This window comes from Mobula birostris, chromosome 9, assembly GCF_030028105.1.
Source record: "Mobula birostris isolate sMobBir1 chromosome 9, sMobBir1.hap1, whole genome shotgun sequence".
Lineage (NCBI taxonomy): Eukaryota > Metazoa > Chordata > Chondrichthyes > Myliobatiformes > Myliobatidae > Mobula > Mobula birostris.
Window position 1 is genome coordinate 20,698,704 of NC_092378.1, and position 18,867 is coordinate 20,717,570.

An 18,867-nucleotide genomic window follows, 5' to 3' on the forward strand; every position below is an offset into this window, starting at 1 on the left:
CCTTTTGTATTTCTATGTTTGATTGTCCTTGACTATCAGCAGAAATGCCCTAGCATTTGCGGCACAATAGCATAGTGGTTAGCACATCACTTTACAGCACCAGCAAGCCAGGTCCAATTTGCACGGCTGCCTGTAAGGAGCTTGTAAAGTCTCCCTGTGACCACGTGGGTTTCCTCCGGGTGCTCTGGTTTCCTCCCACAGTCAAGAGATGTACTGGTTGTTAGGCTAATTGGCTAAATTGTTCCATGATTAGGCTAGGGTAAAATTCAGGATTGCAGGATTTCACGCCTTGAAGGGTTAGAAGGGCTTATTTTGCACTGCAACTCAATAACAAGTACAAGCCCCACCACTGTTTGACCAGCAGAAGCCAACAGAACGGTTAAAAATGCATAAGATATTATATGTTTAAATATTAAGTAATGCCTTATGTTTAAAATATTAAAATATTCATGAATAGATCAAAAGACGCTGGAAATAACAAGCACTTTGTTGTTTGGTTTCTCTGCTTCTTGCGTATGAGATTCCCTTTTTTTTCCCCTCTTTTCATGCTTTGGATTCCTGTCCTCAGGGTTTTATTCAAACTCTCCCTGAATGGCACGGCTGTGATTGGAAGCTCACCACGTGGAGGAATGTGTGGCCAGAACCCAAGCCTTATCATTTTCGACACTCTGCAGGACAGAGCTCTAATTTGCTTTAGAGTTACAATTGCCTGGGTATGTTTATGAAGGTAATTCCATTTATAGTCAAAATATTTGACTTGGAGAATGGAAATTGTTATTTGGAACAAAAGTTAAGAACATTCTCAGGCTAGTTTTCTTGGTTATATTGAAGTTCTTTTGAACAGACTGTAGAAACTAAACCATAGCATTTGATGGATTAAAAGATGATTACTCCAGTTAGATTCAAGACCTAGTAACTACCTACCTCTGGCAATGCAGATGTATTTTAAAATTTAGCAAGGCTTACTTTAGAAAGGGTTGTTAAAGCTATGCTCTCTAAGGTTCTATATCATTTACTTTTGGAATATTAGTAAAGCGCCAGACAATGTTTAGATCAGCATTCTGCAAAATCATCAACCACGATGCCGCCGTTCATCACTAAGTTTTAAAAGCCAAAGGCACTATCAAATGAGCTTTGCCAGCTGTAAGTTTGCACAATGAGTTCTTTCCTAAACACCACTGTGCACAGTAACTGATTCTACATGCTCTGAGGCATTTCAGGCAGTGATGTCTGGTGAATCATTTGCCTGGAATTTAACATGCTGTAGCTGGGGTCATCTCCTTCCCACTGAGAAACAGCAACCAGAATGTGAAAAGGGCAACTTTTTATTTTTAAAGTTACCTCCTGGGTGAGGAGAGTCAGGAGGGAGGGTCTTCATCAGAAGCTTTTATGTGCCAAGTTGCATAAAGTCACAGTGGCAATGCCACCTTTTGTGATTGAATCGTTGATATTCATATAACGTGTACCAGCGGGGAACCTCTCTCATTACTGGCCTGAGTGTGGCTTTGTCTATCTTCCATGTACTGTGAGGCGGCACCATTCTACTTGGGGAACTTGCTTGTCATTTTAGTGCAGTTTGAGCACTTAGAGCAGATAACTCTTGGAATTAAAAAAAAATACTGGTTTAATATGTACTGTTTGTGAATAAGACCATAAGACAAAGGAGCAGAAGTCGGCCATTCGGCCCATCGAGTCTGCTCTGCCACTTTATCATGAGCTGATCCATTCTCCCATTTATTCCCACTCCCCCGTCTTCTCACCCTAACCTTTGATGCCCTGGCTACTCAGATGCCTATCAACCTCTGCCTTAAATACACCCAATGACTTGGCCTCCACTGCTGCCTGCGGCAACAAATTCTATAGGTTCACCACCCTCTGGCTAAAAAAATTTCTTCGCATCTCTGTTCTGAATGGGCGCCCTTCAATCCTGAAGTCATGCCCTCTCGTACTAGATTCCCCCATCATGGGAAACAACTTTGCCACATCCACTCTGTCCATGCCTTTCAACATTCGAAATGTTTCTATGAGGTCCCCTCTCATTCTTCTAAACTCCAAGGAATACAGTCCAAGAGCGGACAAACGTTCCTCATATGTTAACCCTCTCATTCCCGGAATCATTCTAGTGAATCTTCTCTGTACCCTCTCCAACATCAGCACATCCTCTCTTAAATAAGGAGACCAAAACTGCCCACAGTACTCCAAGTGAGGTCTCACCAGCACCTTATAGAGCCTCAACATCACATCCCTGCTCCTATACTCTATTCTTCTAGAAATGAATGCCAACATTGCATTTGCCTTCTTCACCACTGACTCAACTTGGAGGTTAACCTTAAGGGTATCCTGCACGAGGACTCCCAAGTCCCGCTGCATCTCAGAACTTTGAATTCTCTCCCCATTTAAATAATAGTCTGTAAGTATAGAGATATATACAAATGTACGTTATAGAGGATTCATAAATGATCTATAAAATGTTCTTTGAAAGAAAATATACTTTTTAACGAGATATAATATAGGTGAATATTTTAGAGACTGCAAAGTAAGCTTAAAGTGTTTCTGCTATCAGCCTACTGCTTTTGCATTCAATCAAGGAGTTAACTGCAGTAATACAATAACCAGCCATCGTATTTGGACAGCTCTGAACTGCACTCTCTCTGAACACTGTCAGAATCTGGACCTCCTTTTACACCACGCCTTGAAAGTTTAATCTCATTTCATCTCCTCTCTTTTCACTTCAATAATACTGGCCCCTCAGTCAGATACTGACATTTTCACCTTTGTTCCTAAGCTTGATTAAAGCATTATGGTATCACCAGTATCTTACCTCCTCCTTCCATAAACCCAACATCTACATTCCCGCATCTCATAAACTATGTGACTAATATCAGATCTTTTTGCCCACCATTTTGTATTCATTAAACAAGATTGATGCCTAAATCTCTGTATTTCAATTTAAAAGTCTTTGCCACACCTTTAACTATCTTGAACGTAAATATCATTTCTTCCACCCACCCTGCTGAGTTTTTATTTCTTCTTGTTCACTGCTGTCTGTTCTTAACAGCCTCTGGGATCACTCTCCTTTGAATTCAGTCCCTAAACCCCAACATATCTTCGCCTCTTCCACCTTTAAATTCTTCCTTGAAGCCCAGCTCTTCCAATAAGCTTTTGAGTCTACACTTAATGCTCACTTCTTGGCTCCATGCTCATTTCTTACAGGCTTTTGTAAAGGACTTTTGGACAATTCTCTGCCAAAACCATTATATTAATGTAAATTAACAGACACAAACAGCTGGGAGAACTTAACAGGTCAGGCAGCATCTATGGAAAGGACTAAGAAGTCAACATATCGGGCCAAATTCTGATGAAGGGTCTTGACCTGAGTCGTCAGCTTTTTATTCGTCTCCATAGATGTTGCCTAACCTGCTGAGTTCCTCCAGCACTTTGTGTGTGGTACTCTGGATTTGCAGCATCTGCAGAATCTCGTGTTTATGTTAATGTAACTTGCTGTTGAATTAAACACCAACTTTAATCCCTGAATTAGTCTACATTGTTTATCTTATCTCAATGATATTATTTTGGAGAATTGAGCCCCAAAGTGATTTGCTGAGCTCGTCAGTTTTATCAACTTTGCCTTCAACTTTCACCTTGCACTTAAATCCACTTGGTTCATCCTTGACTCCTTCCTCCTCTTTCCTGATCACTCTGTCTCCATCTGTGGAGACAAACTGTCAACTGACATCTTTTAATACCAGATTCTCATGGCTATCTTGACTATAACTCTTCCCACCCTATCTCCTGTTTAAAGAAAAGTTGTTCCCTTTTCTCTGTTTCTTTGCTTCTACTGCATCTATTCGCAGAATGTAGCTTTCCATCCTAGACATCAGAGCTGTCCTCCTTCCTTAAAGAACAGAGCTTCCCTTCCTCTACTATTGATGCTGCCCTCACTCAGATCTCCTCCACTTCCCGTACATCTGCACTCATCCCATCTCTCCACTGTCATAATAATGATAGGATCCCTCTTGTCCTCACCTACCACCCCATCAGACACCGCATCCAACATACTATCCTCCACAACTTCCGCCATCTCCAAAGAGAACCTACCACGAAGCATATCTTTACCTCTGCTTTCCATAGCGATTGCTCCCTCTGTGATTCCCTTGTCCATTTGTCCCTCCCCACCAATCTCCCTCCAGGCCCTTATCCCTGCAAGTGATTCCCTTGTCCATTTGTCCCTCCCCACCAATCTCCCTCCAGGCCCTTATCCCTGCAAGTGATTCCCTTGTCCATTTGTCCCTCCCCACCAATCTTCCTCCCGGCCCTTATCCCTGCAAGCGATTCCCTTGTCCATTCGTCCCTCCCCACCAATCTCCCTCCAGGCCCTTATCCCTGCAAGTGATTCCCTTGTCTATTTGTCCCTCCCCACCAATCTCCCTCCCGGCCGTTATCCCTGCAAGTGATTCCCTTGTCCATTTGTCCCTCTCCACCAATCTCTCTCCGGGCCCTTATCCCTGCAAGTGATTCCCTTGTCCATTTGTCCCTCCCCACCAATCTCCCTCCGGACTCTTATCCCTCTGTGATTCCCTTGTCCATTTGTCCCTCCCCACCAATCTCCCTCCAGGCCCTTATCCCTCTGTGATTCCCTTGTCCATTTGTCCCTCCCCACCAATGTCCCTCCAGGCCCTTATCCCTGCAAGTGATTCCCTTGTCCATTCGTCCCTCCCCACCAATCTCCCTCCCGGCCCTTATCCCTGCAAGTGATTCCCTTGTCCATTTGTCCCTCCCCACCAATCAGAAGGAATAAGGGCGTCCAATCAGAAGGGTTGGTTAGACCTATCAAGATCTAAGCTTGACCTTGAACTTCAATCTAGCATTCTAGCATTTAGCATTCCTGACATAATGTTCGGTCAGCTGGATAGGATCATCTCCAACAGTTTCTGGGTGGTAAGCAGCATTTGCAAACTTCTTTTCCATTCAAGAGGTCGGGAGGGACACTGTTATCCAAAGGTATTTTTAAGCAACATAGATTTTCTCTGATAGCAATGTGGGTAAACACTAAATTGAAATTCCACTGCCAATGAGTGGATGCCCCCCCTATCTGGTATCTATTTTTTATTGAAATCAAGAAAAGCTTAGTTGCCAAATCTGTCCAAGATTAAGGCCATAATGTTGTCATAAATAATTTCAATCTTTTGAGATTTCCACTCACATTGCATTGAATTTCAGAAGGAAATGAATGAATATCAGGCTTTATTGTACATCTCCTGCTGACTGGGATAGGAATGTATAAATAATCCATGATTAATATGCTACAAAAATCACTTGCTTCAAATGAAGTAGACCATGAACTCAAATGTACCAATTATAGATTGATAAGAGTTCAACAAAGAATGCAAGAAATCATCAAAGACATTTTATACCACTCACCCAACTTAATTTTGCCAGCTTGGTGGGGGGTCCTATTCTGGGAGATTTGCCTCTAGTTATAAACCAGCAACACTCTCCCACCATTGGCTGCTGTCCACACCTTTCTGGGCAACAATAATTGATGAAGGCAATCTTAAAGCTTGCAAAAGATAATTATTTCATTTATCACACCTTTATTTATTGGAGTGAGTTCAGCACACTAACAGTGACCTTTTGCAATGTGAGCAAATTGCAGGTTTAATAATAGAAATTCATCGTCTCACTAATGGCTACAATATCATAATTCCATGTGCTAATCCATGGTCTAAGCAAGTGTAGCAAATTGATTAAATCTTTTTTGTGCTGCTGAGTTGTTAAAAGCCAATCATTGTACTGAAAGTTTGAGTTAAAATTCTGAATCTTACACTATATAATTTGAAGGGAGTAAAATCCTCCAACCTACCCCCCAAAATAAAAAGAACCTGTTCTTTGAATTTCCTGTAGACTATCATTAAACAATGTGCAACCATGCCTCCATTTAATTCTCCCCTGTTGGGGAATATCTCCCCATATTTATTATAAATATGAAAATCTAAATAAAATAGAAGGTTGACAAGAGTTAACTTTGGAACATTTCTTTGGAGTTTTGTTGGGTTAAACAAAAGTAGACACTTTTCCCTGAGAAGGGCTGAGAACTTGAGGAAATTCAATGGAAAGAGAACAAAGGAGGCTTAGATGGAGAGAAAGGGATGAAGGGCACACTGAAGAAATCACTTCACTTGCTGTAGTGTGTTAGTGGCATAATAACAAGATTAATGAGGAGGAAATTGAATGCTTCAAGTGCAAAACAAATTATACTTGGAGAGTCTTATAGATTGCAGTTTTAATCAGCGGGGACCGATTCTTTCTCATTTATGTAAATATTGAAAGCAAAGAGTCCATGAACTGCGTAATCTGCTAAATGCTACCAGAGTTTTCTGTTTTTGTTTTTCAATGGCCCACAGATTTTATTGGCCAATGTAACAGTTTGAATTGTAGCTCGAGGGAACCTCTAAGGGACTGAGAAACATTTCTGGAGCTGGGCATGCCAGGCTCTTCTCAAGGCTGTCCTGCAAATCTGTCTGTAATCTAAAGCACAAACCTTCTACCAGTGGTCTTCTAATCCTCACCCCTTCTATTTCTTCTCCTCTGCCTTCTGTCCTCAGCCTTTTTTTTTTCATTATTCACCTCCCAGCTATTGGTTAAAATTCAGTTTCAAGTGCAGCAGATCACAATGAACTCCAAGACCAATGTTAAAGGTTATGTTCAGCATGTTCCGGAGCCTCAAGAACTGCCTACTGAAGCCTGGATTTTTCAGGATTATTCCAGCATGTGAGATTTCATCATGTGGAAGACCTCTGGTAGAAAATCAGCCCATTTGGCCTCAGTCCCCTCCAGGCTGGATAGGGAAGTGGAAGCAGTGAGTCAGACAAAGTAGCAAACCCCATATAATTCAGCCCATTGTCTTGGCACTTTGCTGAAATGGTTTTCTCACGTAAGGACATCATTGCTGATCAACCTGGAGATTCTTGACACTTACAAACATTACAGGACTTAGCTAATTCTCCAGAGCACCCTTCCACAATCTAAATGTTCCTGCGCAAATTTCTTAATTAACTGCTGCCTGGAGAGAGAATCTATTTCAGCACTGACCAGTGATAAAACCTTTTGTCTTCCTTGTTTGAAATTTCAGAATGGAAACGTTAGCTCTGAGTCATTGGACTTTAGCTTATTTATTCTAAAGGATATTAGTCACACAGCATGTTGAAACAAGAGTAATGAACTCTGCAAATATTTGACTGCAGGCCAGTATCGTTCATTGGTGTGGTGCTGGAGAGGGTAGAGATGGAAGAAAACAGGAGAATAAGATTTATATCTTTGAGCAATCTTGGTCTTCTGCCTCGTGTGCCATAGGACTGAGCTGTGAGGTTTAACATAAATCCAGAGGTTTGGTCCAGTCAAGCCTCCTTATGCAACACTCACTGAATGTGCTGTTACTTTTTCAGCAGCTTCATTCTCAAATTGATCTCTGTCTTGATGTTTATCGTGCAGGGAAAATTCCCAAACTGGGATCCCACCAACCCTTTGCTTAATGGTATTGGTCCATGGCATAGAAAAGGTGGGAACTCTTGCGATAGAGGGTTGATAATCCTGAGGGACATTGCTAACCACTCAAGCATACTCTTAGCCAGTGACTTAACATTGCCAGTAAATTAGAAACATTCTTTGGTTCAGTTATTCTTTTAATTGTTTGGATTTACTTGCGATTAGACTCTACTGGAAAGCAATTTAGTTAATTCCACAACTTTGTATTGTCAAATAGATATAATCTTCAGAGGACAATTTCTTAGTCTCTGAATGATGAAATTAATACTATACGAGGGGTGATTGATAAGTTCGTGGCCTAAAGTAGACAGAGTCAATTTTAGAAAACCTAGCACATTTATTTTTCAACATGGTCCCCTCCTACATTTACACACTTAGTCCAGCAGTCTTGGAGCATGCGGATCCCTTCCTTGTAGAAGTCGGCGTCTTGGACCTCCAGAAAGTGGTCCACAGCCGGGGTGATTGATAAGTTCGTGGCCTAAGGTAGGAGCACATGAGTTATACAGCTCTCGTTACATGCACGTGCAGTTCAACGCTTTAAGTGATTATGCAGAAAGTTTGAAGTTAATAACTCATCTCCTTTAACGATTGCTGAGCTGGCCTTGGTGAATGTGGTTTGTCCCTGCAGTGAGAACAAGATATGTACCACACACAAAATGCTGGTGGAACGCAGCAGGCCAGGCAGCATCTATAGGAAGAAGTACTGTCGACCTTTCGGGCCGGGACCCTTCGTCAGGACAAGATATGCACGTTACTTAAGGGGTGTCAGTGTGAAAGGGATTCCTGGCCCCAGACACATTAGAATGGAAGTTGTCCCAGCCTGGTGATGCTCAATATTGAACACAAGCACATTGGAAATACTTAGCAGGTTAGGTAGCATTTGTAGGAGAAAAATAATGTTAATGTTACAGACCAATTATATTAAGTTTCTCTCACTACAGATGCTGTCTGACCTACTGAACATTTCCAGCATTATTATATAAAACTTGCCAGATTCAAAGCCTTTTACTTTTTCAATGTTCCGCACGATGATGGGCTCCTCTGTGTATTCGTTCATCAGATACATGCAAGACCTGGAAAGAAAATCACGGTTTGGAAGTCATGTGAGCCGCTGATTTTTTTTTCAATTATAATTTATTTCTCATTGAAATTGAATGAAGCTGTGCACAAAACTAAAGAACAATACAATTTAATTTCTAGGTATGTATGCTAGTTAACTTAGAGTGGGGAAAAATGTACATATTCTTATTGAGCATTTGGGTTTCTGAACATTAATAATTCTACTTCTATTTCAATGTAAGTTTTTGAACAATTTAACAGAAATGAAGCATCTTGAACGATGAGAAGCATTATGTATTGCAAAGCTCAGGAAATTGTACAGTGATTTATTATACATAGAACGTAGAACAGTACAGCACAGGAAAAGGCCCTTTAGCCCTCTTTGTTGGCCAAACTAACTAAAAATTAAGTTTAAAAAACCCTCCAAAATGCAATCTTCTGCCTACACAATGTCCATATCCTTCTTTCTTCCTCATGTTCATGTCCCTATCTAAATATCGCTTAAAAACTTCTAATATAGTTGCCTGTACCACCATACCAGGCAGTGCATTCCAGGCATCCATGCTCTCTGAGTAAAAAAAAACACGCCTCATATCCCCTTTGAACCTACCCCCTCTCAGCTTCAATGCATGCCCTCTGGTATTAGAAGTTTCTACCCTCAGTCTATGCCTCTCATAACCTTATAAACCTCTATCAGATCTCCCCTCAGCCTCCACTGCTCTAAAGAAAACAAACCAAGTTTGTCTAGCCTCTCATGATAGCACACGCCCTTTAAACCAGGCAACATCCTGGTGAACCTCTTCTGCACCTTCTCCAAAGCCTCAACAACCTTCCTATAGTGGGGAGACTAGAACTATATGCAATACTCCAGAAGTGGCCTAACCAGAGTCCTATAAAGTTGCAGCATAACCTCTTGACTTTTGAACTCAATGCTTTCACTAATAAAAGCAAGCATTCCATAAGCCTCCTTAATGATGCTATCAACCTGTGTAGACACTTTGATGGAGTCATGAGCTGGGACCCCAAAAGCTCTCTGCTTAGCAATGCTGTTAAGGATCTTGCCGTTAACAGTGTACTGTCTCCTTGCATTTGCTCTCCTAAGGTGCAACAGCTCATATTTATCTGAGTTAAACTCCACCTGCATTTCTCTGCCCATAATTGCATATATATTAAAAGAACATTATGACATACAGAGAAAATGATGGTGACTTTATATTACTTTCTGTGTAGAGAGCTCCTGCAGTATTTTTGATAAAACAGTGTTCTTGAACATTCTCGGAAAACTTTCAATTCTTGTTCGTTTGAGTTTATTATTGTTGTCTATAGAAAATGGCCTGTTAAATTCCAAATTGAATATGAAGTAAGTTCTTCATAAATCAAATAACTGCTTTATTAAAGTTGCCAAGATGGAACATGCACAGTGTCAATCCTCATAATGCATCTTTATTGACTTAAAGAATGTCATTAACTTTGCAGCAAGTGTTGAAAATGGTTGTAACATGTACTGTGGTATGCTTTCTGACTGTGCTTTGCAAACGTGGGCTATCTTATGGCACATTGTTTACTTGATGCAATGGCTGCCCATTAGTTTGTTCAGGCTCCATCTTTGTAACTGAAGGTCTGATCAGATATAAGAGCAGTGATTGGATGCACTGGTCATTTACAGTCATGGCTAACAGTCTGAATTTTCTGTTTACAGGGCCAGAATGTACAGCTCTTGTGGAGACAAAGTGCTATATTCACACCAAAGATACTATCCATCATACAGTGTGGCATTACAATTGCACTGAATGGGATATGCTGAGAACAGGTCTGGCAAATCAAAGCTGAGCATCCATCCAATGTTGTGAAGCACCAGCAGCATTAGAAAAAAGTACCAACACAATCTGTAACTTCAAGCCTGTCATGTCCCTCAATCTGCCAACGCTGTTAACCCAGAGATTAAACCTGGTTCAATGGACAGTGCAGAAGGCAACAGCAGACAAAAAAAATGAGATGTTAATCTGGTGAAACTGAGGCACGGGTCCAAATGCATACCTGTTAGCAAAAAGTGGGTAGAGCTAACCGTTCTCATATGTAGTGAACCAGATTAAAGATCTGCAGACTGGCCACATGTAGTAATGGATGGTGAATAAGGACGATCCATAAACATTCCCATTCTCAATGAAGCTGGATCTCAGTATGACCACTGAAGATAAGGCTGAAGCATTTTCAATCATACTCATCCACAACTGCTGAAAGGATTATTCATTTTGGTTTCTTCCTGATATTCCTGTCATCACAAAATTTGGTCTTACCAGTTCCTGTCTTCTGCACGTCACAGTTCCAGCATTTATTTTCCTCTTTCTATCTGTGTTCATCTTCTTCCATTGATATCTCTCCCAGGTGGATAACTTCAGTTACTTTTATAGGCATCCGTTAGTCTCATGGGATCATGGATTTGCGCCTAGGAAGGTTTCCAGGGCGCAGGCTTGGGCAAGGTTATATGGAAGATCGGCAGTTGCCCATGCTGCAAATTTCCCCTCTCCACACCACCAATGTTGTCCAAGGGAAGGGCACTAGGGCCAATACAGCTTGGCACCAGTGTCGTTGCTGAGCAATGTGTGGTTAAATGCCTTGCTCAAGGACTTCAGCTGAGGTTTGAACTAGCGACCTTCAGATAACTAGATCGATGCCTTAACCACTTGTCCATGCGCCAACACAGTTTCAGTTACTAAAACTTCAGTTAGCAACATCACCATTTGCTTCATTCACTCTTGGTCTTGACCCTGTTACAGTCATTCCGTTACTCTCTCAACCCCTTCCCCTTCAGTGCAATTTAAAACCTGATTGTATTTGAACTTGTTCTAGTTTGATGAAAGATCATTGATCTGAAACTTTATCCTGTTTCTCATTCTACTAACTTCCTAGCTCCAGCATTATTTAAATTTTACTTCAGCTGTTCAGCATCTACAGATTTCTGCTTTACAGCCAGGAGTGTCCTATTCTAAGTTTCTACAGTACTTGCAGAGAAGGAGAAGGGTTTGAGAGAACAAAGGCCTTAGCAGCACACACAAAATGCTGGAGGAACTCAGAAAGCCAGGCTCGTGTTGCTTTGCATGTCCAGCATCTGCAAACTTTCTCCTGTTTATAATGTAATGTATGGGTCTATTTCTTTTAGAACAATGCCTCCGTCCTGTCCCCCACAGCACTATACATTGATCTGTTGTCTGTACATGTGCTGTTGTCTATGCATACATTGTTCTCTCTCTCATTGCAATGTGAATGCACCAGTTAAAGCCACCACCTGTGTGCGTGCTTTTATTTAATATATATGTAGTTGTGCACAGACACAACAAAATGGTGGTGAGTACAAACTTGAATGTCAGAAAATATCACGAGCTGCATCGACAGTTACGGCACGATTCTGGGATGAAAGTGTAAGAGTTAAACAGTACAGAGAAGGCTGCCACGGATGCTTACAAAGGCGTGAGTACAGTGCATAGCAACAGTGAAAGACAAGCTACATTTAAAGTGAAAATAACGTGATGAGGGCTTCACTCAGGAAAGTTAATGAATTTGATAGCACTAATGAAGACTTGGAGTCGTATATCAACAGGGTTGAATTGTATTGTAACACGAAAAACGTGGAGGAGCAAAAGAAAGTCCCTACACTTCTTAGCTTAATGGGTGTAAAGATGTAGTCTCTTTTGCAACGTAGTAACCCCTGAAAAGCCAGCAATACTTTCGATGAAATTACTACGATTTTACAAGATCACTTGAGCCCTAAACCATGGGCAATAGCTGAGAGATTTAGATTTTACAAAAGGAACCAGTCAAAAGATGAAAGCCTTTCTGAATACATTGCAGAACTGCACAAACTTTCCCAGTACTGTGACTTTAGAGATGGACTTTCTGATGCATTAAGGGGCAGGTTTGTATGTGGCATGCATAGTCAAAGCACTCAAAAGAGACTAGTATCCAAAAGAGACCTAACCTTTGAATGGGCATTGAGCATTGCAGTGTTGTTAAAGGCTGCAACAGAAGTACAGAAAAGGAGGTTGGAATGTGAAATGCACAAAATGTCCCTGAATGGTGCAGAAAGTCAAAAATATTATTCATGTGGCAAATCTTCCCATGATGCAAATGACTGTTGGTTCAAAGAAATCTGCAGAAAGTGTCACAGACAAGGTCACAGAGAGAATGTGCAAGGCAGACAAACAGCACAACCGAGTGAAAAGTCTCAAATGTAAAACTAAGCAAATACATATTGTTACTGAATGTAAAACACAATCGGTCAACATAGAGTCTGACAAAGGTGAACTGTCATGCCTAGAACTGCATAATATAACTGAAGCAGATCACAAAATCACCTGGATCACAATAGATGTGTCTGGTTTAAAAATGAAAATGGAGCTGGATACAGGGTCAGCTTTGTCCAAAATTCCAGAGGCTGACTAGAACAGACTGTTTTCTTAGATGCCATTAGAGAAGACCTCAGTGATCCTAAAGACTTACACAGGAAAAAAGTGTCTCCCAAAGGTAAACTGAAAGTAAATGAGACATATGGAAGTTAATCACAACAGTTGGAGCTTTGTGTATTGAAAAGAGGAGGACCAACACTTTTCGGACATGAGTGATTGAGAAAAATCCAATTAGACTGGCGCTCAATCAAAGCTCTCAGTGTGACATCAATAGACAATGGCAGCCCAAATGGTAGAACCAACCAGAGACTGGCACAGCTGCTTAATGCTGATGAGAAAGTGTTTGAGAAGGGGATGAGTAAACTAAAAGGCACAAAGGCCATAATTCAACTGGATGAAACAGCAATACCAAGGTTCCATAAAGCTTTTCCAGTGCCTTATACACTATATCCTAAAGAGGATGCTGAACTGTAAAGCTTGGTACCATCTGGAATTCTCTTCATGGTTCAGTGGAATGATTGGGGCCTCGCCCATTGTTCTGGTGATCAAGAAAAGGAAGGCTGGAGCCGTTTGCATATGTGGGGACTTCAAGGCTCAGTACTGTGCAGTATCCCCTGCCACAATTAGAAGACATTTTCGCATCTTTGGCAGGTGGGGAGTGGTTTTCAAAGATTGAATTGTCACATCTGCAAATGGAGAGTGAGGAGTCAAGTAGGAAGTTCCTCACAATCAACACTCGCAAGGGACTGTTCCAGTATAATTGTCTAGTCTTTGGCATTGCATTGATTTGGCAAAGAGCAATGGATCAAGTTCTCCATAATATCCCAAGAACACAGTGTTACCTTGATGACATCATTGTGATTGGCAAAAATGATTAATAGCACCTCCAGAACTTTGGTAATATGCTTTCCAGGTTGAGTGAGTATGGTCTGCGCGCACAGAGAGAAATGTGAGTTTTTCAAGAGTGAAATCTCTTGTTGTGGACATGTCATTGACAAGCATGGCTTACATAAGTCACAGGCGAAGACTGAAGTAGCGCTACAGGCACTCAAACTGGAAAATGTGTCACAACTCTGGTCATACTTGGGCCTTGTAAACTACTACCACCGGTTTCTCCCCAAACGTTGCTACAGTGCTACATCCATTGAATACATTGGTACAGACGTGAGCACAGTGGAAATGGTCAGAAAGATGTGAAAAATTATTCAAGGAAACAGAAAGACTAATGACATCCGATCAACTGCTCACCCATTTTGTCCCACCCTGCCTTCTCAGCCTAGTGTGTGATGCATCCCCTGATGGAATTATAGCCATTTTGTCACACATCATGAAAGATGGATCTGAGCACCCGATGGCATTTGCTTGAAGATCACTGATAAACGCAGAATGAACAATGTTCTGATGGACCAAGAGGCCCCTAGTCTAGTATGGGGAATAAAGAATTTCCACCACTACCTCTATGGACAAAAGTTTATGCTAGTGACAGATCACCAGCCACTTGTGTCCATTTTCAATCCCAGGAAGGGAATTCCAGTGATGACGGCTTCCCGGTTATAACATTGGGCACTATTCTGAGGAGACCATTCTCATGACATCGGAGTTCAAGGATACCAAACAATATAGCAATGCTGATGGCTTGTCACGTCTTCCACTACTGGCAACTGAAGAAGAAAAGTCTTCATACTGTGACCCAGCAGAGGTGTTCCACACAGCATTGGTGGATCAGTTGCCGGTAACAAATTCTGAAATGCAAAGGGAAACAAGGAATGACCTGACATTGTCAAAATTCTATGAAATCACCATGCAAGGGTGGCCAGCTCATGGTAACTCTGTGCTTCCAGAGTTCTCAGTGAGACGAAACCAACTGTCTGTATGTCAAAGAACGCTAATGTGTGGATCTTGTGTTGTGGTTCCTTCTAAACTGCTCACCAGAGTGTTAGAAAATCTGCATGAAGGACACCTGGGTCCAGTCAAGATGAAGATTCTTGCCCGGAGCTACGTGTAGTGGCTGGGAACAGATAGGCAGATTGGAGGCTGATCTAAAAGCTGTTTGGGATGCTTAAAAAGTTCAAAATGCACCCCCACAGGCACCATTACACCCGTGGGATGGCTGTCATTACCATGACAAAGTACTTATTGCCTTTGCTGGGCCATTCATGAGCTCCATGTTTCTGATTGCTGTGGATGCTTATTCAAAGTGGCCAGAGGTTGTACCAATGAAGTCAACCACCTCAACAAAGAAATGGCATACTGGGACAAATTGTGAGTGACATTGGACCACAATACATGTCAGAAGAATTTCAACTGTACCTTACGAAAAATGGCAGCAGACATTTCAAGTCAGCTCCTTACCCCCCCCAGCAATGAATGGGTTAGTGGAAAGGTTTATCCGAACATTCAGTAAGTCCATTAAAGCAATGGGCAAGGAGGACGTTTCTCTACAGCACAAGGTGGACAACTTCCTTTTTGTGTATCGGAGCTCTGCTCATGAGATGACAAATTAAACACCTGCAATGCTGCTCATGAGCAGGAATCTAAGAACTCCCGTAGACCTCCTGAAACCAAACCTCCAGAGGGAAGTACAGAAAAAAAACAGTTCAGGCCATTGCTAAGTGAAGCAGCAAGGAGCTTTGAGATTGAAAAGGAAATCCCAGTGCACAATTACTGAGAAGAAGAGTGGATACCAGGTAGGATAGCTACAAGAACTGGAACACTGATGTATACAGTGGATGTTGGAGAACCAGACATGAAGATGTCATGTGGCCCATGCACTGGCCGCTCAATTGAAGAACACACCTGAGTTGATTTCATCTAACAAGAGGGACACATTACAGGCACCGGTCTTGCCTCTTGGTGATGATGTCACTGACAGCAACGTGATACCAGAAACCGAGAACCTTGTCTTAGACAAGACACCTACCAAACCTGATGCCTCTCCACATGTCCAGAAGCACTATCCTGAAAGAAAGAGCACCACCCAGAAGACTGAACCTTCAGAAATGTAAAGTTAGTTATGGACTGTTATTTTGAAAGCATGTTTATTTGGAATATGGGATTATGAAAGGGAAATTGAATGTTTTGTACATATACTGTTTTATGTTGCATTAAGCTAAAGGAGGAGGAAGTGTATTGTATGGATCTATTTATTCTTGAGCCATGTCTGCTCCTCCCCCCAGCACTACGCATCAATCTTCTGTCTCTGTCTCACACCAGTTAGAGTCATCTTCCGCGTATGTGCTTTTACTTACTTGATATGTAGTGGTGCACAGACAAGATATATAACAAAGGCCTTAGCAGTTGCAAAATGCGAGTCCTCTACCAATCTGTTCTTACCATGTGACACGGCCTTCTGACAATCCTGGTCTATGAAAAAACCCTGGAAAATGTAGACCTTTCCCAGGTGTCAGCAATCACTTTTCATCAAAGGTAGACTTTGACAATGGAATTGACCGTTGCCTTAAGTGCATAATGATAATTATTGAAAGAAAAGCGTTTGATCATCAAGATCTCAAGCTTTGCATGCCTTCTTGTGTGTTTCTGAGCAAGGCAGCTCCGAGAGAGAGAGATCACCAATTCTGACTCTACCAAATCCTCCAGATCTACTAACAGGGTAATCAATCCAGCATCAACTACCTCTCCCAGGTCAATATATCCAACACTGAGGCTCTTACTACCTTTGTACATTCAGCTTTCTCTGGGCAGGCCACAGCATTTGCAAGTTTAGTACCAGATCCTTAAACAGTCTGCACTAAGCTCTGTTATCACTGGAACTTACCAGGTGGCTAGAATAAACAGTTCATGGATGTTTACAAGAATTCATTATAACATCTCCACTGACACATGGGGATCCCTGATCCATCACTGCTCTTGATCGAGTGGTAATTAAAATGGCATAGCGAATGGTTGACGAGGAGCCCTGGGTTTACAGGTTTAAGATGGCACTGGTGAAGCACAGTAATGACTTGCTGCCATCAAACAAAGCCAGCAAAAGTATAAATTATTGTATTAATCACATGTTTTCTCAGAAACAATCACTGCAATCAATAGACTGTATCTACCTTTTCGTAGCTGAGTTTTTGAATTGCCTGTATGGGCTGGTATATTTGGGGGTGTGAACTGAAGTCTTGAAGGTGAAGTGTGGCAGGAATGGGCTGAACTGAGGCAGCAGGGGCTGGGTTCGAAATGGCAGAGCCTGGGTCTGGGAGCAACGAACAAGCCGAGGTTTGGCTGCTTTAAATGTCACGCCAGAATAAAAAATCAGGGTGTTGTGGCCAGAGGAGAGAGAGAGGCCTGTGTTCAACTCGCTTCTCAGCAAGCTTTATTTTTCTTTGTGCTGAAGTATGGTTGTGGCCTGCAACTAACGGGCCCCTGGATCGACTGCAGTGACGACTGGCTTCTGGTCGTGGCCTCACTTCCACGAACTTAAGCTCTGAATGTTATTTGCTTATTTTTATTGCTTGCACAATTTGCTTTCTTTTCTGCCTATTGGGTGTTTGACAGTCTTCCTTTTTCAATGGGTTCTATTGGGTTTCTTTGTTTTGTGGCTGCCTGGAAGGAGATGAATCTCCAGGCTGTATGTAGTCTTCATACTTTGATAATGAATGTACTTTGAACTTTGATCAATGGGGGAATGCACCATCTCCCTAACTACCCACCCATCCACCCACCCCAAACATGGCAGTCGGCAAGTCCCACATTAGGCCCATGAGCTATCATCATCACACATGCAGGACTGTGTTTGAAGTGGAAGAATGCTCCAGTGCAGCATCTAGGAATGCTATTATTGCACTAACAGTAGTATTTGGCAAAGCACAACAAGCAAAAAAAAAATGGAAATCAGTGCTGAACTCAATTATGGATTATATTTAGACAAGTTTTTCAAGTATCATTCCTGAATGTAATGTTTTTCATATTTTGTGCTATGTTGTTACAAATTTAGGAAAAACTTAAATTAGCATATTGGCTTGAATGACACTTAAAGCACAAACTATTAAATTCTTCCTGAAACGTGAACTGAAAAGTTAACAGTTAAAATAACTCATTAGACTTATGAAGTTCTCAAGTTTCATTGGATGAACAGAGATTATTGGATCTAGGCCAACTTAAACTGGTTGAACTCCCTAACTAATATAAAGGGCATACCGTCTCTGAATTCTAGGATGCATTCTGTAACCGAGGTCAGAAGAATGTGTACTATTCCCTGCACTTGGCATCTAACCATTAACCCAAGATGGTGATGTGCAGTTCTCAAACTGTAGTTGAGGTGATAACTATTGAAATTCTACTGGTGATTAAATAAGCCAATTCAGGAAATCTAGAGTTGGCCATAGTGCCACAGCTGGAAGTGTCATAGACTAGTGAAGTAGTGGTCTTATCGATGTTAATGTTACTATAGACCTAATGAAATTATTGACGATAATGGTGGTACATTCTACCTAAAATAAATATCTTCATATGTTTCAGTAAATAGCTAAACTTTCCCATATTATAATCAATGTTTCATATCCATTTTACTAATGTTAATTACATAGAGATGCAAGTCCTTTACCCCTGTCCCACCATTCAATTGGATCAGTTGATACCAACCTGGATGTTGCCTCAATATTCACAGCAGGTTGGGAAAAGGGACACCACAATTTTCCTCATTTGTTTGTGACAAGAAAGACTGAGCCACTTTGCTTTCGACTTCTCACAGGAGGAAATAGTTCCTATACATCTGCTCTTTCAATTACTTTTCATCATTTTAACATCATTCCTTAGCCTTAAATGCTAGGAAATTGATACTGCTAGTCTTCCGAATTGAACGGCTTGAAGTTCTATTCTAGTGAATGAGATTCTGGCTTGCTTCCCCATCTGTGCT